This window comes from Manacus vitellinus, unplaced genomic scaffold, assembly GCF_001715985.3.
Source record: "Manacus vitellinus isolate BGI_N305 unplaced genomic scaffold, ASM171598v3 scaffold_71_pilon, whole genome shotgun sequence".
Lineage (NCBI taxonomy): Eukaryota > Metazoa > Chordata > Aves > Passeriformes > Pipridae > Manacus > Manacus vitellinus.
The window spans coordinates 2,663,337-2,690,724 of record NW_021940761.1 but is presented as its reverse complement, the minus strand read 5'-3'; the positions used below and the strand labels follow the sequence as shown (position 1 = coordinate 2,690,724).

At 48.7% G+C, this 27,388-nt stretch overlaps 1 long non-coding RNA gene across 1 annotated transcript; it reads right to left on the bottom strand.

The window, feature by feature from the left end:
• Positions 1-46: 46 nt before the first annotated feature.
• LOC108643121 lies at positions 47-27,388 on the bottom strand. The gene is made up of 5 exons (XR_003916296.1): positions 27,166-27,388; positions 26,630-26,748; positions 13,790-13,852; positions 10,756-10,976; positions 47-127 (listed from the first exon to the last, which is right to left on the bottom strand). It is a non-coding gene; the product is annotated as an uncharacterized LOC108643121 (long non-coding RNA).

Below are 27,388 nucleotides of genomic sequence, written 5' to 3'. Positions count from 1 at the left end.
GGGTCCCTTCGATCCCCTCTGCTGGGTGAGCTGGTGAGAGCGCTGGGGCCGGGCAGAGCTGGTGGCAGGAGCAGCCAGGGCTGGTGGCTTCACAGCCCTCTCAGTCCAGCCTCTGGACAAGTTCTTACTGTGGGGGAAAAAAAAGGACAAGAGGGCTCAGTCTTAAGCTCTGCAGGGGAAGTTTAGGTTGGATATCAGGAAGAAATTTTTTATGGAGAGAGCGATCAGACCTTGGAATGGGCTGCCCAGGGAGGGGTGGAGTCACCGTCCCTGGAGGTGTTTAAGGTGAGACTGGATGTGGCATCAGTGCCATGGGCTGGGAACCACGGGGGGTTGGATCAAGGGTTGGACTTGATGATCTCAGAGGTCTTTTCCAACCCAGCTGATTCTGTGATTCTTTGGAAAAAAAGAAGAAAATCATTACAGATGCAAAATTCCAAGTCTTGTATAGGTGCAGGTCTATAGTCTGTGACCACTTCCGTGTTTCACTCTATTTCTTCGGCACACATCCAGCAGCTGAGATGGGAGCTCCTCCATTAGCCCTGCATGGAAGTTATTTGCCTTTAAGAAAACCACAAAACAGTCAAAAGCAACTGCTGACACCAGACATCATTTGGGCTGAGGGGCCAGACTACCCAGAGCCAGCGCAGGGGAACTGTACATGATATTAAACAGGTTTTAGACATCATCTGCTGTGTTTTGAAAGGCAAGTCTCTGCCCAGCAGAGCTCCTCAGGATCCCAGCTGACACTAACCAGAGCTCTGCTGAAGTCAGTGGCACTGTAACCACCTTCTCCAACCATGGGATCTGGCCCCCCAGATTCCCAGCTCAGCATCCTATGATCCTGATTGCACTTTTCTTACTCCAAGACAAACCAAGTCTTGGCAGGAATGCCCTTCTGTTCAAGTGAAAACGTTGCCAATGTTGTGATTTTCCATCCCTAATTACCAGGAGATTAAATTCCATCACTGTGGATGAGCATGACTGCTGCCTTCAGACTTGCTGACGTGTTTTCAGAGAGGGGGAGAGGGAAGATGAGGAGAAAGGAGAGAAGGAAAGAGACTGTGCATAGAATCATGGAATTGTTAAGGCTGGGAAAGACCTTTGTGATCATCAGGTCCAACATCAACCCAGCACCACCACCATGTTCTCAACTGCCACACCCACACACTTTTTCAACACTTCCAGGGACAGTGACTCCACCACTGCCCTGGGCAGCCTGTGCCAATGCCTGAACACCCTTTCCCTGAAGAAATTTTCCCTAATATCCAATCTAAACCTCCTCACACTCAGCTGGCACAAGGCAGCACCCTTTGACTCAAGGATCCAGCCTGCCCAGGGGTCAAACAGATCTTCTAGAAGTGGTCCAGATGCTTCTGTTTAAGTAGCCCAGTGTTCACAAGCTCCTCGTCCTTCTGCCCTTCACTGCCAACAAGTGCATGTGAGGGCATGTGGACTGAGTTTCCTTCCTGCCCTGGATGCAGCAGGACTTCCTCCAAAGAAGAGTTTAAGCTTCCAGTCTGTACTCTGAGGAAAATCAAGGCTATTACTAATTTTTACTTTTTTTAAAAAATGTCTTTTGCTGATAGCACTGTGGATTGGAGTGTGAATTACAGCCAGCAGCAATAATGAACTCATGACATAACAACCCTGGGGATGGAGCACGGAAATTTGGGGCCAGGGTACAGAAGCTCTCATCAGGCAGATGGGATGTTTGCTAACGCAGGGGTTTGTGGCAGGGGATGGTTTGGATTCAAGCAGGCTGACACACTGAGCCTTTTACATCCTGTACATTTTTTTCTGTGCTTTGTACAGGCAGTTCTTGCCAAAATGTTTCGGACTGCACTTGGCAGAGAAGCGTTTAATCAGCGTTCAGCCTCTTATGGGGCTGTCTCTGAGGGAGCAGACTCGGGCCAGAGATGGCAAGTAGTAATTTTGGCTGCTTAACCTGGGTTGATTAATTTTAACAGTCTGTTTAACAACAGATACCATGTGGCCACAGCCAAAGAAGTTTCATGGTCTTTACTGAGATTGAAAGTAGGTGTGAAACGCTTTAAAAATGCATCATTACTGCAGGAGAGATAAAAGCTTCCTTGTCCTAATGAGGGAATGGAGTGGCCCAGGTTCCAGAGCGATTATTGCTCTTCTCTGTAAGGTCACTCAGTGTTACCAGATCCCTGAATTTCTCTTATAAAGTTGCAGAGGAAAGCTCTGAAGCTGAAAGCTGAAAGCTCCAAATCCTGGAGTCAAAGATTTGGATCACCATCATGCATTTTTGATCTCTGAACTGCTGCACCACCTTAAGGAGAAGAAGTTTAGGTCCTTCTCTCAGTCTCAGAGCATAACCTCTGTAAGGTGTTCAACTCAAGGAGTTACCAAACTCTGTGAGAGAGAGACATCTCTTGTCACAGAATCCCAGACTGGTTTGGGTTGGAAGGGACCTTAAAGCCCATCCAGTGCCACCCCCTACCACGGGCAGGGACACCTTCCAATAGCCCAGGTTGCTCCAAGTCCCGTCCAACCTGGCCTTGGACACTTCCAGGAATGGGGCAGCTACATTGCTCTGGATTTGTAAATTTGTTTTGAGACAAACAACCGCCATGGAATGTCTTACCTCACATTATAAGACACAACAGCTGTGTTTCTGTAATACATTTTGCAATTCAGAGTTGCAGATGATCAAGGAAAAGGTTTTGAGATGAGATAATAACAAAATTATTTTGCATTCCTAAATCAATGTGCATGCCAGTTTTAAATTACATTTTTAAAAAGTGATCTTTACTCCAATAGTAAAGTGTACTATTATATGAGTAACTCAAGGTCCAAGACCAGAGCTGGCTCAGTTATTGAGTTTCCAAGCCACAGTAATGCCAATATATTTGGAAAACAATGTCATATTTAGTTCAGCTAAAAAGCAAAGAATTCTAGAACTGAACTCACATTGTAGGAGTTTGGTTTTGAGACAGTACTCCTTTTTTTTCCACACTGAGCAACCTGGTCTAGTGGAAGGTGGTTCCTGCCCTTGGCAGGGGGTTGGAAAGAGATGGTCTTTAAGGTCCCTTCAAACCCAAACTGGTTTAGGATTTTCTGGACTATTTCCAGGTTTTTATTACAGCACCATTTAGGTCTGAACTTCCCAGCCTGCTTTGAGGTTAGCAGCAAACACCAAACCCTAGTGCCCCTAAACTCCTGGTGCTCATCCACGTACAGTCACCCGAGTGTTTCGTACACAAACCCAGCACCTCTCCAAAGGCACGAGCCAGGTCAGGCCCCCTCCACCCAGGGGTTTGTTTCAGTCCAGCCCGGCCCTCGGGCTTCTGTGCCCTTATTTTCCATCATTTCTTAGAGAACACGGGCAGAGTGCAGGCACTTGTGTCAAGAGAGGGCAGAACAGGATGAAGGAAAGGAGGAAGCCCATCTCCAAGAAATCTCTGATTAAAATTGCTCCCAAGTTCCCGTTTCCTCCACAAACAAAACAGCCTGTCAAAGTCCAAGCTGGGGTGGATAAAATATCAGCCACGTGCCTGACTTACAGCACTGGGACTGAGGTTTGGGCACCATTTCAAGACTTTCCCCTAGGAGTCTATCCAAACCCTCTTCGCTTCTGATGTGGAATAATTTGGAAGTGTTTTCAGGCTGCCGGCTGGGATAACACAAGGGCTATTGTAAACACACACGCAGCTGATCAGCACCAAACCCACACAAATATGGTCTGTGCACACATAAATAACCAGGCAGTATTCTCTAAAAAAAAAAAAAAAAATTAATTGAAAAGCTGAATTAAAGGAAAAGATGAAATCGCTGAGCAGGTCTTGACAAAACCAATGACTGTTTGTGGAAAGAGTTATGTTTCACCTAATTTTGATAAGCGAGATATGGTTAAATGCAGGCCACTAGACTTAAAGAGCAATGGGTAAGCTCCAGCCAGAGCCAGCTGTCATCCAAGTGTGGGCAGCAAAGCAAGACCATAATTTCCATGGATGCTGTTTCAAATGCTCTGCTGCCAGCTGAGAAAGTTTGGAAATGTATGAGAGCATAACCAGGGCAGGAAGACCTGGGAGGTTTAGAAATAACCTGCTGGAGACACAGGACCCAGCCTGGAGCTCTAATCCTGTATTACTGCTGCTTGCCTGACCCCTGCTCTGGGTGGAAAGAAGTGGATTGCCCTTTTGGAGTCAATGTTCTCTGGGATAATTTTGGTTTCCTCCACTACAGTGGCCAGGAAGAAATTCATCTCACCTGTGAGACATGACCCAGCTGGCTTCAATATAGAGTCACGTTTTGGACCCAGCCCAGCTTTTGAAGCAGGCTGATGGGAGCCCAGAAATGAGTGTCTTCAGAGATGGCCTCAAGGGAAGCCACAGCCAGGTGCTGGCATCATTCAGGCACGGCCACACTATGAGATGGAGGGGCTCTTTCCCAGGATTTCCAGGTAGCTCTGGTCTGTCTCATGGTATTACATCCATATCCTCTATTATTTCTTCCAAATTCCTCAGTTACCTCTGGGATTTTCCTCCATCAGCTGCTCTAGGCAGCAGATGAACCAACTCATGCCAGCAGGTGAGCAAAGAAGCCACAGGCAGGGATCTGCAGCAACTCACCTTCCCTTCCTTCTGAAATTCCATCTCCCAGAGGTGTGATGGGACAGAGGTGACATACCTCACACCAAAGCTGCTCTCTGCCACGGCAACTGCTTTTCCTGAAAGGAATGAAGTCTCTCCATATCTGACCAGGCATTTCTGTCCACCTTGCCTAGCCCAAGTTGGGATTTAAAGAAAACAACAGCAAACCCATCTGTCAGGGTTACAGATGTTGAGTATTTACATCTTGCCACTGGATGGATTTTGAGCAGAATCATTCCATATGTCAGTGGGGAGAGCAAACCTCATTCCCAAAATGAGATAGCAAAGATTTCTCTGCAGTAATAAATCCATCTGGATAATAATGGGGTGGTTTATGACTGTTTTGTAACTGCACCATCTGCAAACAATATTTCCTTGAGTAGGAAGTAGCTGGAAAATGAAGCAACATTTCATGTGGAGAGGCTTAAGTTCTTTGCTCTTCCACCACCAGCACTACTTTGACCAACCTCACACTCAAAGCAATGCTTAAAATAAATAAAAGGAGTTGTCCAGGCCTTACGTGGGTCTTTGGTATCCACTGTAATCAAAGAGCTTATGGGTTGAGTCCCAGCTAAGAGGCCAGAAGGACTGATTAGAGCCCTCTGAGTGACAAACCTTGTGATCCCTGCTCTGGGTCAGGCTGATTGTGCAGGAAACAGCCGTATGTCGACACTGCCTCCTTAGGACAGCCTTGTTGGAGACTTGATGCAAAGCCTGTTAAAGCCTTTGATTAGACTTCCTCTGCTGCAGCAGCCTCTGGGCAAAGCAATGTCATCAGCTTTTTCTGGCCCATTCACGGCCTAGGCTGATGCATTTCCCAAAGGAGAAGACTTTTGCCAAGATTATGCTGGTCAAAACCCACCACCAACTATTGTACAAAGGAAGCCACAGTTCCTGATGTTAAGCACATCTAAGACAATGTGCAGAAAAGGCTATAAAACAGTTAAAACACCTAATAAAGCACTGAGGGAAGGGGAGAACATGAATTTTATGTGAGTTCATCATGCACACAGCATAATTCAATCAAGATAGCAACAAATGTGTGATCCTCCACTGCAAATTCCTCAAATCGTTGTCCTTGACCTTGTCTGAAAGGCTTTGCTTAAGCCCTTGAGACTGTGACTTGAGACAAAAGACAGTCTGTGTCACCTTTTGTTTGGTGACCTGCCCTGACAACCTCATCAGATGATTTTGAGCACTACTTTTATCCAGGATAGATTTATATGTCGTGCATGAAGCAATCAGGATCTTGCCTTTAGTTCCCCCACATTCACCATTACACAGGAAAGCCTCTAACCTGGACTGGGAGTGAGTTAAAATTTAAGCCTCCTTTAAACCTAAGATCCTGACTCAACTTGCACAGGTTGCCCAGAGAAGCTGGGGCTACCCCTGGATCCCTGGAAGTGTCCAAGGCCAGGTTGGACACGGCTTAGAGCAACCTGGGCTAGTGGAAGGTGTCCCTGCCCATGGCAGGGGGTGGAATGAGATGAGCTTTAAGATCCCTTCCAAGCCTAGACTGACAAGGAACACACAGGCTGGAGCTGGAATCATTGCAGGAGGCAAGGATCTCCACAGGGCCATACTCATTTGGGCCTATAAATACAAACATTAAGGAGACTCCCTCCAGACTTCAGTGGCTAGTTTGTCATGTGAGGAACATTTAGGAGTACATGGGCTGCAAAGTCATTACCATCCTCCACAGAAGGATAAGGGACATTGATTCAGCTCAAGGCTCGGGACAGTGGAATGTTGGACAAGCAACCTTGACCAAGCCAAGGTTTAGAAGTGGTGGGAGTGGGGGATGAGGGTTCATGCACATCCTCTGAAGAGTTTATCAGCAAAACAGCCTAAGAATATCCTCAAGGCTGGAATAAATTAAGACACACATTTTAGAGATGTCTAGGATGCCCCATAATTTGATGACATCCCAAGTCCTAAGAAAGGCAAGGGTCACAAAATTATCAGTTTTGTGGGTGATGAACAGGGGTAGCAGTTCATGAACTAAATGTATGCAATGTCTAAAGCTCTCCTAATAGTTAATTAAGGATGTAATGCACAACTTATAGCACTGAGAAGTACCAACTTAGCACATGAATCAGAGCCTGGTGCTGTAGTTATGTCACAGCACACAAATATATCCTCACTATTTGCATTCAGCCTTGTCTAGCCTTGGATGAGGGCTTCTGTACAGATGGACTGATAACATGAGCTAGAAATGCTGGCCAGTCTAAGAAGCCCTTCACACTTCTTAATGCTTTGGTTCTCTTCAGGTAAATACAGAGGTGTCACCTAAAGAAGTTTCTTCTCCCCTGACATGAGGTTGTAGCCAGGTGGGGGTCAGGCTCTTCTCCCAGGGAACAAGAGACAAGACAAGAGGAAACAGTCTCAAGCTGATGAACTTCAAGGTCCCTCCCAACACTAAACCCCCCTGGTCTGAGCCCATCAGGCTCTTCAGGAACACCTCCAGGAAGGCACTGCTCAGCTGTCCCCTGTGCTGTGACAACAGCACAAGCCGTTCCCAGTGCTGGCAGCCCTCCATGGTTATTAGCAGCTAATAACCCAAGCATTTCTGGGCCCCATATCACAGCATCTGAGGGCCTTTCAAGAGTTAGAAGAATTTAAGAGTTTGGTTTGCTTTGCTTTGGCTCTGGAAATCTGCATGGCTTGACCCTGGACACTCCTTGCAAGGAGACAGGGATGATGGTGGGTAATGAAGAGGTAGAACTTTAAGCCACCCTAATGGCTCCACGATCAACCAGATTGAGTAGAGGTGGGAGGTAAGTAGGGAGGCCTGGACAATTCCCTGTTTTGGACCTTCATTTCGTGAGGCTGTCTCCAGGGAGGATCTGTGCTGAACCACTGCATCTTGCAGAGAGTACCCTGAAGCCACTGCTTTCACAGAGTCATAGAACTGTTAAGGATGGAAAAGCCCTCTAAGATATTTGAGTCAACTATTCCCCCAGCACTGCAAAGGCCACCACTAAACCACGCCACAAAGTGCCACATCCACATGGCTTTTAAATCCCTCCAGGGATGGGGACTCCACCACTGCCCTGGGCAGCCATGCCAAGGCTGGACAATCCTTCCATGAAGGAATTGTTCCCAATATCCAACCTAAACTTCCTCTGGCACAACTCGAGGCCTTTCCTTCTTGTCCTGTCCCTTGTTCCCTGGGAGCAGAGCCCGACCCCCCCCAGCTCCCCCCTCCTGTCAGGGGGTTGCAGAGCCAGAAGGTCCCCCCTGAGCCTCCTTTTCTCCAGGCTGAGCCCCCCCAGCTCCCTCAGCTGCTCCTGCTGCTCCAGCCCCTTCCCAGCTCCGTTCCCTTCCCTGCACACGCTCCAGCCCCTCAGTGTCTCTTCCGTGACAGCCCAGAACTGGGCCCAGCCCTCGAGGGGCCTCAGCTGTGCCCAGCACAGGGGTGGGCACTGCCCTGGTCCTCTGACACACCATGGCTGGCACAGCTGAGGTGCCCTGGGCCTTCTTGGCCACCTGGGCACACCACCTCAGTGGTGGTTTCACCTGAAACACTTGCCAAGATAAAACAGCTCCCACATGCCCCAGATCCAAAGGGGTGTCATCAGCCGTAACTGGATGGAAAATGAGGATCCTCTGTATGATGCCAAAGCCTCACTCCCTTCCACCTCCTGGGAGAACTGGAGCTGAGCACCAGCACCACTCATAACACTCATCCCCATTCCAGCTATCGTCCCAGAGCTCCTGCACATCTGGAAAAGAACAAAACAGCCCAGCAAACACACTGCTCTGAGTCAGATGCCTTCGTCCTGAGTCACCGAGTGGGATGCAGAGGAAAAGGTGAAAGGCGTTAGTTATTCCAAGGAATTGTGCAATGAGCAAAACAAACCCCAAACACAAATATCACCCCCATTGGGGAGGCTGCCTGCCTCCAGGAACCCCACGAGTCAGAAGGCCCACGGCAGCTCAGAACCTGCAGAGCCAAGACACACAGGCACGCTTAGACCTCCTGGAAGGAATGTCTGGGCCTGGTGGTGAATTTAAATCATGTCTTAACACACTTCCACCCCAATGCCTCCAGAGAAGCTCAGTGTTACAGCACAGTGCTCTCCCGTCAGCTTCCTACTGGGAAACATGGGAGGCTTGGAAATGTAATCACAGTGCAGCCCTTACTGGCCATGAGTGCAGATCAGAGGGGGAACACTCAGCTGCCATCATTTGTGCAGATGGTGTTTCTCCCAAGAGTCCCCCAAAAACCTTCAGTGGGCTCAACTGAAATAGTTTTTGGTTTTGTTTTTTTTTCGTTTTTAAGTTAGTCCAGCCAACCAACAAACACTTCAACTACCTAGTTCAACTTTCTTTGGCAAAGCTGCACAGTCCTCAGGCAGGCATCCTACAGGTATCCTACTGCTGTGCTCTCCAGCTTGGCCAGTTTTGAATCCCCAGTAAGATTTGCCAGACACTACCTGCTTTTGTTGGCTATTACCCTCTCCCCTGGGAGACTCTTCTCTTTGCTTCAAATCTGGCAGAACAACTCCTGCTGCTTGTAGATTTATATGGAGGTACATCAAGTTCTCCTTCCAGTACACACGACTGCATAATCAATTCCTCATGAAGGTTTGTGAAAAAAACTCTATTCTCAGACAGTCTTTTCCATGGAAGAGTTTTTAAACTGTTTCCAAATTGCTAATATTAAAAAAAAAAATAGTATGCAAATAGTGACATGTTAACAGCTCTGGAAATATGTGGTCTGTTCCCAAAGCCACAGCTCACGGGGGTTAACACACAAACCCAAGTGTCCTCCCAAGCCTCATGTCTGCAAAACCAGAACATTTCAACAGTCCCAGAAACAGGCTGAACAAACCTTTACCAAGAATACACAGGTATCAACTGAGCTGAGCTTACCTTCGAATGAGAGAAATTTGCTGGAAGAGGTTTCTGGTGCCTAATCCAGGACTATTTCCTCCAATTCTGTTTAAGTCAGTTTTTCCAAGAGTTAAACCCCCCCTAGTTTTAGCCAAACTCTCATTTAAGGCATAAAGGGAACAATATTTATCATTCAAAGGAACCAGTTCTATTTCGCCCCTGCTCCTATTTTTGTCTTCTGCCTCTAGACAGGAGCGTCCCTTCCCTGTGCTAATTAATAGAGGGATAAAGGCACACCTTGGGGTTGAGAGTTTCATAGAAAAGTTAATTACAGATCCTGGCTTTATAATTACCAGTCGAGACGCTCACATTATCTGCCACAGGACCCCCCAGGCTTTACCTGGCTAGAAAAAAGCAAGGGACGACTTTGAAGGCTGGAGTGAAAGCTGATCTTTACTGAAAGTGTAAGACATAGGAAGAGCCACCAAAAACCTCCATAACAATAGCATTAGGGGGGACAACAACAGGTCAGAAAGAGAGAGAAACACTAATGGGTCACAGACATCATCATGTACCTGCCAAAATTGAAGAGAATGGAGATTAAGACCATAAGAAGATAATTGAACCTGCTGCACTGGCAACATGATGTGGAGCCGGGTAGCTGTAAGTCTGTTAGACAGGCTAACTGGAAGAAGATGCAAGATCAGGGCAGAGGGAAAGCTCTCCTCAGACAAGGCAGCTGAAAATGTCAATGTGCAAACTGCGCTACCTGCTCCCAGCTCAGCCCTTGGACCCAGCAACAGAGTGGCTTAAGATGATCAAGACCACTTGTGTACTTCCATCTCCAACCTGCCAGCACTTACATACACACTCTGGTATTTGCTGAGTTGGTGCCTCGAGCTCCCCATTCCATAAATCCTCTTCCCTTTCAGGCTCAAGGGATGGAAAACGCTCTCTGAGCGCACAAAATACTCACTGAAGTCAGAGGGGAACTGCAGTGAGAAAATATGGCAGAAAGTCACTGTCTGGAGAATACAAAGGGCTCCTTATTTATAAAACCAAACTTTTCATAACCAGAAGATCTGGACAGAAACATCACACTGGCACCCAGGGTTGCATGGACTGGCCTGCCTGGGTTTTACCAGCAGCCTGTGAGCTCACACTGCCAGTTTCTGCAGGCTGGGACATCCTTGTGCTGTGTCTCTGTACAGACCATGACTCCTCTGGGGCACTTTCTATAGGCAATTTTGGGCACACACATAACTTAGAATGCAGTTTAAAGCCAACATCTTACCAGTACAGGTTTACACAGCAGGACAAACACCACAGTTCACAGCCTGGTCCTAATCCTCCTCCGTTCCCAAGGTGCTTGGAGCAGCCAGGAGCACAGTTCCCAGTTTAAAGAGGAATCATTCATTCCTTAAGGATGTGTTGGTCCATTGTAGAAGTTGTATTTCTCAATGTATTCAAGGCTTTGCCAGCCAATTCCATAAATCAACTTGTTGGAAAAATTGCCTAAAAAAAGAAAAAGGCAATTAAATGTCGTGTGAGCAACGCAGCCACGCAAGCAGGAATTCCTCACCTCGTGTACTCCCAAGGCATTTTTACAGTCCTTGCTATAGAGGCGCTCCTTTGCCCCTTGAAAACTGCCTTTAAAAATACCCAGTGAGACTGCAAAAAACTTCCCGAGTGACTGTCATGGGGAAACAAAGCAAGAGAAGGAGAGGAAGCGGTGAGTTGTGGGCCACCGTTGGTGGGCACTTGAATAGGAGCCCTGTGCTTGACACCAGCGCCACTCGGAACAAAACCGGAGCCCGGCAGCCATTTGTCAAGGGGCACAAATGCACACAAGTGGTGAGAACCTGGCCCTGCTGTAAGAACGTGTCAGGGACCTTTCTGTGGGGCTGTGCCGAGCCCCTGATGGATCGCTGGCCTGGGAGGGCAGCATTGTGAGCAGCAATAATGAGACATCTGGCCCGTTCTCTTTCTGAAAGAGTATTTTGGCTCGACTGAGACCACATGAGCAGCTCCTTGGACAATGCACAGACTCAGGGTCTCGCTGCCACCGATCTGCAGTGCCGGGTCTGTCCTCCCCCATATCCAGCACCATCCCTCCAAATCCCAGCCCCACCAGCATCCAGGGGGCCTTTGCCCCTCTCTGGACTGACACCATCACTCTCCACAGCCTCCGTCACCCAGTGGATCCCCCCTCAGAGGTCTCCATGCTCAGGACACCACAGCCAAGCTGACACACACACAGGTTTACACAACACAACCTCTCTGCCTTAAATCTGCCCTCTGGGCACAGGACCATGGAATGGCTTGGGTTGGAAGAGACCTTAAAGCTCAGTTCATTCCATGGGCAGGGACACCTTCCATGAGACCGGGTTGCTCCAAACCTGGCCTTGGACACTTCCAGGGATGGGGCAGCCACAGCTCCTCTGGGCAACCTGTGCCAGGGCCTCCCCACCTTCAGCATAAAATATTCCTCCCAGTATCCCATCCAACCCTTCCCTCTGGCATTTTGAATCCATCCCCCTTGTCCTGTCACTCCATCCAGAAAAGGCCCCCCATCATCCCCCCAGCCAGAGAGGGAAGGATATGCAGCAGGATGTGAGGAATTTATCAAGCTGCCAGTGCAAACAGGCTCCCCATCCACAGGTAAACCGGCAGCTCCTGGGAATCCATCCACTCTCCTTCCTGTGCACAGGCAGGACCCAAGGCAGCTGCTCACAGGCACAGCCTCAGGGAAGCAAGTATAAATTATAAAGCCTGATGTGTGTAAAAACAAGAGAGTTTCTACAGAGAATTTCAGTTCTGAGCACTTTTTATCCAAAAAAATGGAATATATAGGGATTTAATACACTAGACAACCCTTCAGCAGCTCTCTCCTGACACCCTACACCCTCCAAGTGACAAGGGGAGCTGAGAGCTCTCTGAGAATGGACTTGGGACATAAAGAAAATACGGGAAATAGAAGCAAAGAAAAGAACAGCAAAGCAGAGGAAGCAAGAAGAAGGATGTCTGTGTGCTTCAAATACCTCAAAACAGAGGCCCCACTTTGCAAATAGTGTTTCACTGGGGGAGGGAGGGGGAAGGCTGGTTTTCATTTCATTTTTGCTTTGAAAACACCATTTTTCCGCACATCCACTGAAGTGCAAATTTCTTCCGAAACCACTTAAACAGAGAGCACGTCTCAAAGCTGGGGTTTCCTAAAACACATCTGTTTGAATTTATAAAGCCATGGCTGAGAGAGCCCCCAGCAGCCCCTCGCCAAAGGAGCCACGAGCAGCATTTCCCAGCACAGCCCCCAAAAACACCCCAGCGCCTGCCCGGGCACAGCAAGGCAGGCACCAGCACCAGTGGCAGAGAGAGCACAACCCACCAGCTCAGAAGAGGGTGACAGAGAGACCGATTTCTCCAGCTCCAGCCTTGGCATGGACCATGCCAGCTGGGAAGAGAGATAAGGAGCGGCTGCTGGTGTGTGGGGGTGATAAATGGGGTGTTCACACAGCCCCCAGCACTGACCACCAACACCTCTGCAGCTGCCGGCACATCCGGAGAGCCCATCTCTCCATCCTGCTGCGAGCAGCGCAGGCAGCCACAGGCAGGATGTGGGGATAATATGAAGGGAAGAGGGATACACCCATTGCTGTGCCTTCCCAGCTCCTCCTTCCGTGCACTCCCCACAAACCCCGGCTCAGGCAGACGGTTTGTACAAACAGCTCACGGAGGGGGGAAGTCTGGAAGCATCTCCAAATTCGCTGCTGGCACAGCAGCAGCCTCCCCCTTCCCAGCTGGCAGTTGGCACCGACAGCACTGCATGCCCCAAGCCCTGTTCCTGCAGCTGGAAGGGGCCGGGAGGGGAGGGACGCGGCCCCGGTCCCCAGGCTGGCAGCTGCAGCTGGTGGCAGGGATGCCCAGGGGAAGCAGGTGGCTCCTTCCCAAGGGCTGGGTGGGAATGCTGGCACCCAGGGCTGACGGGGCCTCTGCAGAGAGGTGACCTGCTGGCTGGGGGCCCAGTGAACACGTCTGGTGCCCTGACAAAGGAGCTGTGCAGCCCCAGCGGCACCGGCTGTGGGGGCTCAGCTCTGGGGCACCCCAGGAGGCTCCTCTGCCCACTGACAGCTGAAAGGAGGGACACAAAACATCTCTCCAAATCTGCTCCTTACAGAAGGAGATGCACCAGGCACCAAGCTGTTCCCTGCCACTGCACAACCCTTCCCTACCACCTGCACGCCTCTTTTTCTGAAGGCTGTCCCAGCCTGTCTGCAACAGGACAAGGACATGCAGCCCCTCCCAATTGCCCCTGCCCCTCCACAGCTTACCTTCCAGGCTCACAGCATTCCCATCCTCAGCTGTGGAGACCTCCATCCCAGGGCCATACTGACCTGTAAAACCATGAGTTTAGGGTAAGACAGACACCAGGCCCCAGCTCAGTGGCACAGTTGCTGCTCCTTTCCTGGAAATTTTAAGGTCCACGGGTTTTGTGGTGCCGAGGAGTTCTTTGGCACTCAGTTGAATGTATTTAATGCAGCCTGTGGAGCAAGCAGTCCATGGTTAATGCATCCAGAATGGCTCGTGACTGTCTACTGGGAAGACGTGAAGAGGGCAGTAATTCATCCAAGTCCACTCTGCTGTGCACATTCCCACTGTTCCAAGGAAGAGGTCATGCCCTCTTTTTCCCGTGCCTCTGGTCTCCCCCTCTGCCCTTTGCCAGGTGCCAAGAAGGGCCCACAAAGCCCTTTTACTTAATTTTTCTTTCCCCCCTCGAAGCTCCCTGCAGCTGTTGCACAGCAAACTCAACATGCTGGGCTGAGCAACCTATGATTCCTTACTCTGTGCCCTTGAAACCAGATGGCATGCCCAAGTTTTCTCTGACAAGCAAAGGAATCAGAACTGACATGACTGGAAAAAACAAGCTCAATTCCTCTTGGCAGGATATTAATTTAGAAATCTCTGGTGTCGTCGCCCCAATTCACAATGAATTTGAATCCAAGCTTTCCTAGTGCCAGACAACACAGAGATTTGACAGAGAAGGTAATTGGAGGAAATGGTTTTGTAATCCAGCTATTGTGCTGGCAAGATCCAGCTCTCCTCAAGAACAAGGTTCACTTCTTGGCATGGCTGATTCATCAGCATCTATTTGTCCCCAGTGCCTCTTGGTTTTCCTCTGCCCGGCAGGGATGGCACGGACCCTTCAGAGCAGTGTCACAGCTGTGCTGGGCATCCAGGCTTCCTACAGCCTGGTAGGTGGCAGCAATGGAGCAATGAGTCCTGCAGGGTGAACCACTCCAAGTGTCCAAGGGGCACGGGAAAGAGTAGGATGGAGGGAGTCTCATGGTCCACACACCCCTTGGGCAGCAAACACACCAAGCAGCCGGAGCCAAGCATCACCCATGGTGGGTGCCTGTGCCATGCCAGTGGCAGGAACAAGGATGGAAACGTTCATGTGGGAGCAATCCCACTCAGCCCCAGGGCCTCCATCCACTCCACATAACTGGGTGGGTGGGTGGGAAAACCTGAATTGAGGCAGAGTTTGGAGCAAAGCTTGTAATCACATCCTCAGTGACGTGCCCAGTAGCACAGAAAAGATTCCCATGAGGTCACCTGACAGACAGGTCCTAATCACTGGATCACAGAATCATGGAATGGCTTGGGGAGGAAGGGGCCTGAAAGGCCTTCTTGTTCCACTCCCCTGCCATGGGCAGGAACACCTTCCACCAGACCAGGTTGCTCCAAGCCCCATCAATTCTTATCCTTCTCTGAAAAAGTCACTGCAGACAAAGGCTGCATCAGGCAGGGGAAAACCAGCATCAAAGGGCAAAAGAGTCTGCCCTGCTCCCACCAGGAAAAGAGGAAAAAGAAAAGGGAGGAAACAGGGTGCAGAGGTTCCAGAATGTGTTCTGAGAGGTGAGCAGCACTTGCCTAGAAATGTTCATGAACAATTCTACGTACGCAGGTCCTGGATCAGCATATGCAGCACCTTCCCACTGCTGTAATATTAACCACTAATAATAACAATCATTTTACTGACCTGCATATTCCTGCCATTCCACTAATTACTCTGTTTTTCCAACTGCCCTTTTTTCCAACTTGCTGGCTGGTGAGCTGCTCAGGATGGATGTTGGATCCACTCTTGAGCTGCACCTCTGAGATCTGATCATTTGGTGGCTGGGGCAGCGTGAAACCCTACCCCTGCTCGCTCCATCAATCCCACCAATACCCTGACATCCCTTTGGGAACCCTGTTAAAATGAGCTCTTGCCCTTCAGAAGGCTCCTCTCCATTTAAATAACTTGGAGGATGGAGCATAGCTGCAGTCCAACATCCCCTGGTATCTGAATATATCCTTTAGCTCCATGACCTGATTCCCTGAGTGCATGCAAAGCCAGCGATTTTGTGGAGGAGGAGGAGGGGAAGAGCTCAGTTATTTTTCTTAATCTGCTAGCAAAAAAATATTAGGATAGTAAACAGCCAGCAATCACCCAGGAATGCCTGGGAGAGCTCTTACCTACCGGCATGCAGATCCCTCATCTGGAATTCATTTATTCACATTCACTATTGATGCTATTCAAATACATGGCTGGTTGGGAAGGACATAATCAAAAGAGACCTGAACTTATTGAAGAGGCCAGTCTCCATTGCCAGTGTCACCTCTGGAAATAATGAATCCTGAGGGTCTCTCAACCTCCTGGAGATAAGAATGCACAGAAAAAGGTGCCCCATGGGTTTCACTCTCCATCCCATTTTGCTGATAATTCCCTCAGAAAGCTTTCCTAGTGCTGAGGATCACCTGCATCTCATTTAATTACATCCAATAACTTAAACTGCTGGAGCAAACCCACTTCAGATTAGAATCATTTTGAGCTCTGAAGAATTCCCACAGCCTGGTAAAAAGAGTAGATCTAATTTGTATGTTCCCCTTAAGTGCTGCCTTACATATCTTGCCATGACCCATCTGTAGGTATGTACAGTCCTTCGCTTTGCTTACTCTGAGTGGCTCCTACAGGGTCAGAAAAGCACAAGGTACGGTTGCCTAAGCTGCAGTTTTGGGGGTGTAAGTGGAAAATCCAGGAGGAAAGCAGATGCCTCCAGGGAGCCCCTCCATCATGCCTTTCCCCAGGCAGCTTACACTCAGCACTACCCTGGGAAGGGACCACACAGACAGGTTGAAGGGGGGAAAAAAAAAGCACATGAAGATCATGGAAGTCTCAGGGCAAGTAAATTACTGTTAATTGTGAGATATTTGATTGCAAGAAGCTCCAGATGGCCAGCCATCTGTTTTTTATTATAAAATTAAACAAGATTAACCCAAACAGGATTTCCTCAGCATTCTTCTCTGACTGGCTCACAAATACATCTTTAACACCTATGCTACAGATACAGCACAATCAGAAGCTTTTCCTGCCTTTCCCTAATCTACTTGGGCTAAATACTCTGCTGTGTAATGCCCTTACACAGAAAGATTTCCAGCAGGATTGAAGAGAAGCAGGGAATGGACTAATTAAGAGAGGAGGGAACTGGGAAATGTCAGTTCAAATAGAAGTAACCCCAGCAGAACCCCTCCCTTTTACACTGCTGTGACCAAAGGCTGGTTAGAAGGGCACAAGCCCCCGGGCAGGGGAGTTGCCAAGGGCAACAGGTTGCCAGAGGCAATGGCAGCCGGGGTACCAACCTCTCCCAGTCTGGGATGAGAAGGGATAGAACAGCAGAACTGGGGAGAGCGGCCAGAGCCCCTGCCCTCTCTCTGTCTCCTCTGAAAGGCAGCAGTCAAAAACATCTCTCCCTACAGTGCCTCTGTAAGCCCCAGGAATTTTCTTTGCCTTCTTACACCTATGCCAACAAGCCTCAGGAATTTTCTCCCAGCCCTGGCATCCTCTGCATCGCCAAAACACCACCCCTGCCCTTGTCCCTGGAAGGGCAGCACTGCAGAAGCTCAGTTTTGCTTTGCATGATTAGTGATAACGATGCCTTCCACAAGCTTTGGCCGTTCTTTGCTCCGAGGTACATAAATTCTGAGACCAAGCCCTGCGGAAAACAGCTCAGACAGATTTTGCTGACCCGCTCATCCAGCGAGTTTTCCGCCCTCAGGTACCAAATCTGCTCTGGGAGTCAGTCAGCTGCCTCTGCTGCTCTCCCTGGAGGCTGGGCTGCCACCAAGGTGGCCTTCCCGAAGCCCACCCAGCCACCCTCTGCCCACCCCCGAGCCTGTACCCCCCCCCCCCGCGAGCTTTTCTCATGCAGATCACACATGTCTGCATTTGTTCGAAGCAAATCGGTTGTGAAATGAACATAAAGGGTGTTCCACGGGAGATGTCCCCTTGCATCAGCCCCCAGAATAAACCCCGAGGACAAGATGCATCCAGAAACTGTCCATAATACCTCACTCACACCCTCCTGTCTTATCATGTCTGGGCAGAAAACCTGTTGGGAGAGTTTAATTGCCCATCAGCCAACAGACAAGTGCTGGGGCTCCAGTTCACTGTAAACATGATTATTTTTTGCATTTAACTTCGAATATCTTCACTTGCAGGGCTACCCTGGAGGGTAAAATGCCAGCTCCCTGCACCCAGGCTGTTTCCAGCCCCTTCCCCAGTTCCATTCCCTTCCCTGGACATGCTCCAGTCCATTGGTGTCTCTTCCATGAGTGCACAGAACCAGACACAGCACTCCATGATGATTTTAGGTGAGCCCCAGGCATACCCCAGTGGGATTAGTTCATACAGATCTTAACATATTCTAGAAACCCTATAACTTCCTCCATTCTGGGATATGGTCTGTCTCTAAAAAGAAAAAAAAATGGCCTTAAACATGATAAAAGCATGAACTACAAACTCATCACGCTTCCAGCCAGTTCAGCACTTCCTCCTGGAAGCCACCAAATGGAGATAAGGTTCCCCCAATGACAGGCCACTGATCTCTTTGTGGCCAAAGCCCTCAGGCTTGCAAAAAGGCAAGGACAGCTCAGAGGAAGACATTGGAAAGGTAAAACATGGTCCATGTAGAGGCATATTCAGGGAATTAACTGAAAAGCTCTGACAATTTCCCTTCTTTTCCCCTTGCCTTTTCCACAAGAGCCAGGCTTGCTTCAAGGTGGAAAAATGATTTGGTTTTCCACAGTTTTATTCTCAGAACTGACTGTCCCACTCTGAGCTGGTACTTCTCCAGAAGAACTTGGTCCAAGGCAGACAGCTCAGCTGGAAAACTCCAATCCCCACAGGCAAAGGTATGTGGAACTGAGAGGACATCCCATCCTATTCTTAGATGGAGCAGGGAATTACTAGATGAGTAATATGCCACACTACACACTTACAAAGCACAGCTTAAACAGCTGCTTTGTAAATGAGGGGAACAGATGCTCTGACAAGAGCCCTGTGCAAAATGTTTCCTCTGCCAAGTAAGTAAAGGAAACCTATTTTTTGCTTTTAAAGGCAGACCCCTGTAAACGAGGTATAAAACTGACTTCAGAGCATTCCCACCACTTTCTTGTCTTTCCAGCAGAACATCCTCTGGATTGGGCTTTCAGTGACAGTCACTCCTCCCCAGCCAGCTGGGGAGATGCCTCAGGAGGTGGGAGCACACACGAGGAAACATAAAATAAAAGTAGTTAAAAAAAATTACAAGCTTTTTAATCAATGATTTATCCATGCCAGGTACTTCTCTATCTAACCAGATGCTTCCAAGTGTCTGGCACTAGAGAAAAACCCATAATTTTATCACATGATGTATTAGTAACCTGTATTAGACTTGCAAAAAAACAACTGGCTACTGCTGGTGAGGGAATAAAATGTCACTGGATTGGACTATAAAACAAATAGCCCTGGTGTTATCTTGGAGGAGTTTCTTAACCAGCTGGTTCAGTCTGTCAAACATGGATTGTAAGGGGGCCGTGGGCAACTCTGGCTCTCAGGAGCTGCCTGGAGAATGTGTTTTCAGGGATGACAGACAAGAGAAGAGACCTTCACATCTTTGTAAGCAGCTGGGAAGCTCCCACCTGAGCAGGGATCACCTCCCAAGGGGCTTTCAGACAGAGGGGAGTAGGAACTGGGCTCCACCAGAACAAGGTTTGCTGCCAACAGTGGGCCCAGAACTCCTGCAACGTTTCACAGCGTTTGATAGCACAGGGAGCACAGCACATGGCTTTTATCAGCTGGAAAAACCAGCACTGACACAACTGGGGAAAAACAGATATGCTTTTAGCCTGAAGAGTGGCTTGCCTGTTTTTTCCCAAATCTATTGGATAATCTAACGAGAGATATTGCTTCCGACAAACCTCGACGAGGTTGTGGGAATGCTGCAGGCAGCAGGACCACCAGAGAATAAGGCAGGGAGCTGCCCTGGAACACTTACCAGCTACAAAATGGCTTTTACAAAGTGTCATCCCTCATCACGTTCATCCAGGGGCCCAGAGAAATGATCCTCGACAGGAAGGGACATGGCAAAGATGAGCAGAGAACTTGGTGCTGCCTGTTGGGATTTCAGGTGCCAGCTCGTGTGGAGCCGTGTCTGCAGCACCACAGATAGGACAGGGTCCTGCTCCCGGCTGCAAGGCAGAGATAAGGCTCCTGGAACTGGTGGAAACACAAGTTTCCCAGCTCCAGGTTTGCAGGAGGAGGTCAAGAAGACCCCAGGAGGCAGAGGAAGAGTACAGTCAAGCAAAACACCTTGGGTGAGTTTTATCTATCCTGATGAATACAGTGCTGGTCATCAAGCAGATGCTGCTGCTAAAAACAGCCTTTCAGTTCAACATAGGCTTCTCAGCTCTCCCAAATCCAAGTTCTCATCTTCAGCCCTTGCAAATGAACAAGAGCAAACAGAGAGGCTGCACACTACGAAAAAGCCCCAACAACACCTCAGCTGACTCAAAATCAGAACTGGATGTGTTTCTGATTAAGATGGCATCTTAACTTACATCTTAGTGCAGCAAAGGGGGAAAAAAACCCCTCTTTACCTGTGAATCACAGGTCCTGGAAACAGTCAACAGCTTTGCTCTTCCCACATCAGCTGTCTCCATCCTTCTCCTACAAGGCATGGGATGATGGGTTACCTCAGAGTCTTGTTTGTAATCATTCTCTCCTAGTGTCTTCCTCTAATGCACAACTTTAGCTGTCAATGGAAGGGGGAAGGTGGTTAAATCAGCTTCGGAAGACTCCCTGCAGGAAGGTCCTACGTGTGTAACACAAACCTGGCCACTTGCAGTTCATTTGGAGTTCCCTTTTCCATCACCCTGCAAGCTCAGACACTTTAGCTCCTAAGCACAGTGGGTGTAATCAAATGCCTTGGAGAGTGGGAAGGGTTGGCCACTTAGCCCAGGAAAGAAGGGATTTGTGAGATCCCAGATAATATTTCTGGTGCTGTGCGTTACCACATTATACACCCCCAGCTTAATATTAACATAAATATACATAAATACAGCATATACATATATATAGTACAAACAGCATAAAGACATGACAAGCCTCGAGAGAGCTCATGGACCCCTTGAAGGCCTCACAGTCTGACCTTACAAGTCAGAATTAGTGACACCCCACCAGCTCCAGCCAGGCCAAAATTTCTTTCCCTGGGTATCAGCCACGGGCACAGGAGTGGGCAGGATGGGGACAATGAGTTGCTGATGCATGGGATGTCCCATTATTCCCAGGAGCCACGGCTGAGCTGGAATAACACTCACCATATGGAAGCAGATCCCAAGATGCATCACCAAAGAGAAGGACCTGCTAAACCTGACTCCTCATCCTAAGCATTTGCTTCCTTTCACAGTGTGTGTGACAACAATCCCTCTTTGGGCCAATACCATCTCCAAAAGGGCCTTTGCCTGTGGAGATTTTCCTTGGAGCAAATGGGAAGCAGCCTCCCCTTCCACAGACACCTCCCAGGTCCAACACACCACAGGTAACGAACTGCTGGTCCCACAGAGCAGAGGGGAGTCAAGAAACCTCGTATGAAGAAATCCAGGCTGAGAGGTCTCTGGGACCTTGTCACCACCATGAGGTAAAGAGGTTGTCAACAAGATCTACGGCAAACCGTGGGGAGAAGGCTACGTGTACAGAAGCACTTACCCACCATGCAAGCAAATCCCATTTAATTCCACCAAACTGCCTGGACCAGACTTTCCAGACACATAAATGAATATAACACACTGATGCCAACAGACACTGGGAATTTTACACCTGGAGACATTCTCGACCCTTATACAAGCAGCACCTGGGCTTGAATACAGCTTGAAAAATTTCCAGCTCTACAAGAGCAAATCTACCTAAACAAAGCATGAGACTACTGCAAGCCTATGATTTCAGGGTCGTTGTGGAGCTGAACCTGTCTCACAGTCTGGTTTTTGTTCTTTATTAATCATTTCCATGGGCCTTTGCACTTTTGAATTCCAGCGTGACTAGAAGCAGCAAACGCTGTAAACCTCAGAAAGCTTTTCTAAGTGTGAAACCCCCACTGCCTGGAGAAAGTTTGATGCGCTTCAAGTTTGCATTCAGACATTCAGGGGCTGAGCCAAGTAGTCATCCCTCTCAGACACTCAGGATATTCACCTGTCTGAGAGTTTTCAACTTGAAATCCAGGCTTTCATCTTGAAGTATCTTTTGCAGAAGCAGGACCAAGAGATCACCAGTTGCAAAGGAGTGATGGGGCTGAGACGGTGCCCAGAGAACAGCTCATGATAGCAAACTATCAGGGCTGCTGATGCTTCTTTCACTAAACACCCACTTCTCATCCTTTCCCAGGGATCTCCTAGCCTCCAACACCCTCATCCCACAATCAGATTGAGCAAAGCATACCTGGCATGCACTCTGCAGACAGACACAACTCAGGCAAGGTTTAGAAAGTCCCAAGTACTGCCAAACTCAAATGTGAGTGAGCAAAGCTGCCTCTCAGCCAGGAGAGTCGGAGCGTGCACAGGAAAGAGCCTCCCTCCCTCCCTCCCTTTGCTATTTTATTCTCCAGGCGTACAATGAGGACTATTCTCTCCTGGAAAGAGGAATCCAAAACACTCCAGCATTTCATTGATCGACTGCAGAGGGAAGGTATGGATTCTCCTCAGCCAGGCAGCTTCCCATGGAAGCAGCTGTGGGGAACTGGTGGAGCTGAACCAAGAGGAAGTGGGGCCGGTCGGCGTTTCCGACTGACTGCCCCCCTCGCTCCTCCAAACCCCTCGACCAAAAACCCCGCATTCACCGCCCAGACGGGACGGGAAATGAGAAGAAAAGCCCTCTCCCCATCACCATCCTCTTTGTAAAACCACCACCCACCAAAGCAACAGCACAGCCTTGAAAGTGAAGCCGGGCCCTGGAAGGAGTTGGCTGGGTTAGAGACAAGAGCTCTGACATAGTCAAGGGCTCAGCATCTCCCACACGGCACAGGATTCCTGTGTCTTTCATCCTGCTTTGGTTTTAGAGTGAGGCCATGAGGAAAAAGAGAGCCAGGAGACAGGGGGGCTCATGGGCTGCTCCATGAAAACACATCCTGCATTCAGCTGGTATGGTCTCAGGTATTTAACCAGCCCTTGGTGAAAGGAAGCAAAAATTATTAAAATGCTCTCCAGAGGAAGTTTATGGGGCTGTCATGGGTAATCCTGAGCTGAACAGTCGTCACCCAAGACAGCAAGGGACAACAAGGTTGCAATGGGATGCCTGGAGGAAGGGAGAAGCCTTTCCTTCCTTCTCACACCTGATCACTGGTGACCAGGGATATGACCCAAGGGAATACCATGAAGCTGAGTCAAGGGAGGGTTAGGTTGGATATCAGGAAAAAGTTTTGCCCCAGAGGGTGGTGAGGCACTGAACAGGCCCCCCAGGGCATTGGGCACGGCCCCAAGGCTGCCAGAGCTCCAGGAGCGTTTGGACAACACCCTCAGGGACAGGGAGGGATTGTTGGAGTGTCCTGGGCAGGGCCAGGACTTGGACTCAATGATTCTTGTGGGTCCCTTCCAGCTCAGGAGATTCTATGATTCACAACATGTGAATCTATGGTAACAACACCCCACAGACCTAAACCAATGCAGCCTGTTTGAGGACATCCCAGAGGATGCCTTAATCCAGTCTGGGACCCCTCACCAACCTGTGGAAAGTGATGGGACTAGCAGGGCTCTCCCATCTCAAAGCCCACCTTTACCCAGCTTCAGCAGGGCTGGGAGGTGAGACACAGCCCAGCTCAGTGGTTTCACTCTCCTGGGACTCCCACAGCCCAAGCTCTGAACAACAAGGACATTCCAGATGCCATGTGCCCACTGCACTAAAACCCACGGCACCACCCGACGGACATGGAGCTGATGGGAACAGATCTCGGAGAGCTGGTGGTGATGGGAGCTGTGACCCCGAGCTGCAGAGAGACCCACCCTGCCCATGACTTGGGCTCATTGTTCATCCCGATTCCCCGCTGCAGGAGACGCAAATGTGCCTGTAGGTGGCCCAGAAACACTGGCTTATTAAAAAGAAAAAGGGAGGGGGAAAAAAAACCCCAGAATGAATGCAGCGTCTGTCACCCTTTTGCAGAATTGTTATTTTTTTTGTCTGTAGTTGGTGCTTGTTTTCCAAAGATTTACATTTTTATGTGTGTGTCATTCGCTTTTCATGCATTTGGAGACCTCAGAGCTTAGAAATTCAAAACACTTGTCAGTCACGTCAATCCTTTTGGACAAAACAGAGCTGCCACTTGGATGGGTAAAAAAAAAACCACAACAAAACAACAAACAAAATGCACTTTTCTCTCAAGCTGTGACTCGGTCACCCTGCTCAATGCAAGCAAGACAATGTTTAGAGAAAGCAAAAAGAAAGATCTGAGTTTTCATACTCATCGGTGGAACTAAATTGATTAAGGTCATTTCCTAGGTAGGTTTGAAATCTTCTGCAACAATTTTTTTTTTTTTTTAAAGAAAAAGAAAAGTGTCCCCTCCAAAAAAGGGAAAAGTCACTACTGCAAAAACATTAAATCTGCTTGGGTAACTCAGAATATATGTTGGCAAGGCAACATATCTCAGCTTGAACAGTAAACCTGCTATGTCAGAGGCTCTGCCACATATGAAAGAGACTTGGGTTTCAATATATCATGCTGAATTTACTTCTTTTCAGCCTTTCATGGCAAAGTATTTGATGTCTCTCCTTTCACTGTTGCAATCGATAGGGTGACCTTATGTAAAAGTTTCCTGACCTTTGCTGTTGTAGGTATTGTTCTGTTAAAATGTAATTTAACTCTTTTTCTTTAGTCTGGAAATAGCACTGTACAGAGAGCAAACATGAGAGGGGGTTGGGATTTTTCCCCTGTTAACCTAAAGGCAAGAGGCAACATCCATCATCAGAGTTGGCTTCAAACCAGCTGATGTCAAGAAGCATCATCTGCTGAGAGTCTGGTTGGTTTCCCAGTGCTTCCCTGTAAAGATATTGACCTGCCTGGTAAGGTAAATAACTAAAAAAGCCTTACTGTGATGCCCACTCCAGTGCCATCCTGCTCAAGATTTTAGGACTGAGTGGCCTCCCTGGACTCACATCACTGGGATGTTGGTGTCTCTTTGGCCCTATGAAGTTTTCACAGTTCCAGGATAGAGAGCTTTAGCAAGGGCCTTGCACGTATTCCACATGATGCCAGAAAAACAAATAGATGGAGACTTACATGAAAAAAAATGAATTGTTTTCAAACAGCAACTACCAAAGTGGAAGGAGATGGATTTTTCTGGTGACAGTGGGTGCTACAAAGTCAGCCACATGTTTTAGAGTTACGGCTGGATTATCCACCCCAGGATCTTTGTGAGCCTGGTTTGAATCACATTATAACCCTTTAATGCACGTACTTCTGTGAAAGCAAACTCACTGTTATTGTCTGTTGTGCTGCTGTTATTACATCCTTCATTTGGGCTGGATGTGGGTATTACACTGCATTAGTGATGCAGATGTGCACGTCGCCACTCACACCCAGACATTTGCACAGGATTATGGCTAAAATTCCTGATCCTACTTATAAAAAGCCCTATAAATCCAGATAGCTCCTTTTAAATCAGCAGCATTATCCCACTGTAAATCCGGGCTGTAAGTCAGAGCAGACTCTGGCTCGGATGCTCTTCAGCCACACACCATAACGGAGCAGGGAGGCTGAAGCAAACCCTGGGCTTGTACACATCCTTTCCTCCCAAAACCCACCCCCATCACATCATGCCCTGCTCAGCCCACACCCCATCACCTTTAAAGTACCAGCTCAACTCTCCTCATCCAGAAACTCTCTGAAACAGAATAAAGAGTTGGCTTTGGCAGCGCCACCGCCCCCACGTGCTTCAATATTGCTCACAGCTGAGTTATTTCGTGCTTCTTAGGAACTTTAACTGGCTTTTATGCTCAGTGAACTCATGAAAGGCAAGTATCTAAAGTCAGCAGCACTGAAACGATGAATTAGCACAAGGAGAAAGAGGGCAGTTGGGCGTTCCTTACAGTACATTACCTAGATGGTTGCCAGAGGAGCTGATTTAAAGTCACTGTACTACACCTGAATGTCGTTTATGGCTCATAAAAGGAAATCTGTGTTTAAGTAACAATAAAGCAGGTCTGCACTTTCTATGTAAGAAAAGAAATAAACCCTTTCTCACAGAGCAGATATATTTTTATTTGCTCAGTGCCTGTCTCAGGCTCGTGGAGACGCTTTCAGCCAGAAAGCCCAAGAGTTAAGCAGGAGGACTCGCTCCAACGTGGCTTATGTTTGAGTTTTACTTATTTTCCACCCAAGCCTTAACAGTGAATTTGAGCTCCTGGCAAAGGCAAGACCTGAACCCCCACATACAACTGTAGCTGCCAGAGGAACAAAGGAGATCCCCGGGCACAGGCAGCCACAAAGCCACAGCAGGAAAAGCAGGGACCCTTCATAACACAGAATCATGGAGGTTGGAAAGCACCTCCAAGGTCACCAAGTCCAACCTGTGCCCAATCCCCACCTTGTCACCCAGCCCAGAGCATTAAGTGCTACGTCCAGTCGTTCCTTGGACACCTCCAGGGATGGGGACTCCACCACCTCCCTGGGCAGCCCCTTTCCAATGCTCAACTGCCCTTCCCATGAAGAAATTCTTCCTGAATTCTTCCTGAACACCCCAATTTCCAGAGTTGGGACAAGGTGACAGCTGCCATCACATCAGTCACTCCAAGTCACAGTCACATCTATCTGCAAACTCCCATTGTCACTCACCTGTTATCTGCTGACAAATTCCCTCATATCAGACTCCAAGGGGTCCATATTCACTTTTTTGGTCTCAGTACAAACACCATCTGGGGTATTGCATCACACGAAGCCATGAGGAAAGCTTCCTAGAACACAGACATGTTTTTTCCTATTATACCTCTGCTACAGTTTGATTTTGGGGAACTTTTTGCACGAAAACAAAGTCCTAATAAGAAATATGCAACAGCGACAAACTCCATCCTTCTGTCCCCCTGCACTGTTCTGCACTCCACCCATCTCCCACCCTCTGCCCATTACCACCCTTATCACAGGCCATGGCCACCTCGGGGCCACCCACCAGTGCTGATCCCTGGAGAGGACCTTGTTCCCCCTTCCACAGCCCAGTGCTGCTGGTGTGTGGGGGTGCTGCCTTCCAGCTCCTCTTGTCCTTTCAAGGGCCAAGGAAACATGGTGGGTGCTCAGCCTCAGGTCTTTCCTTCTGAGGAGCTGGAAAGGACCTGTGTGTGCAGGATACAGCTGTTGGTCAAGGTCCTGACCTTTACCTGCTCTCTGTCTGACCCTGCTTTTGCAAAAAGGCACTGTCCCATCACGATCCACCTCACCAAGAGGCCTGGAGACTTTATCAGTCTGGTCTCTGCAGCAGGTCTGCAGGATCTCCCCAGCACTCAGCACCACCCAGGGTATCTCCAGGGCTGACACTGCTGTGAATACCAAACCGCAGAGAGAAAAAAAATATCCATGAGTTTCTGCCAATCCAAACCAGCT